Genomic DNA, 325 nt, shown 5'->3' on the forward strand with positions numbered 1-325 from the left:
TGTGTCTTTTTATTTGGATTATATATTATAATACTAGGGGAAAGCACTATCGATCCTGTGGAAATGAACTGGGACACTGTTATGTCTTTTACTTATAGTGAATAATTTTTTAATTATCTGGTTCTGTATAAAAGTTTCTTTTGTCCTCTTTTGCTTTTGATTGCATAATTATTGGCGTTACAATAAAGGATTTAAAGTAAATGAAATAGGAAAATTAGCAGCATTGAAACATGGCAAGTTGAGGCATTTGAGTTTTTCTTTGAGCCAATTAACCTTTCGTTTAGGGAGTGTTAGAAGTGGTAGAGTAAAGTAATAACATGTTTTC

The sequence above is a fragment of the Dendrobium catenatum genome, unplaced genomic scaffold (genome assembly GCF_001605985.2).
Source record: "Dendrobium catenatum unplaced genomic scaffold, ASM160598v2 fragScaff_scaffold_740, whole genome shotgun sequence".
Taxonomy (NCBI): Eukaryota; Viridiplantae; Streptophyta; class Magnoliopsida; order Asparagales; family Orchidaceae; genus Dendrobium; species Dendrobium catenatum.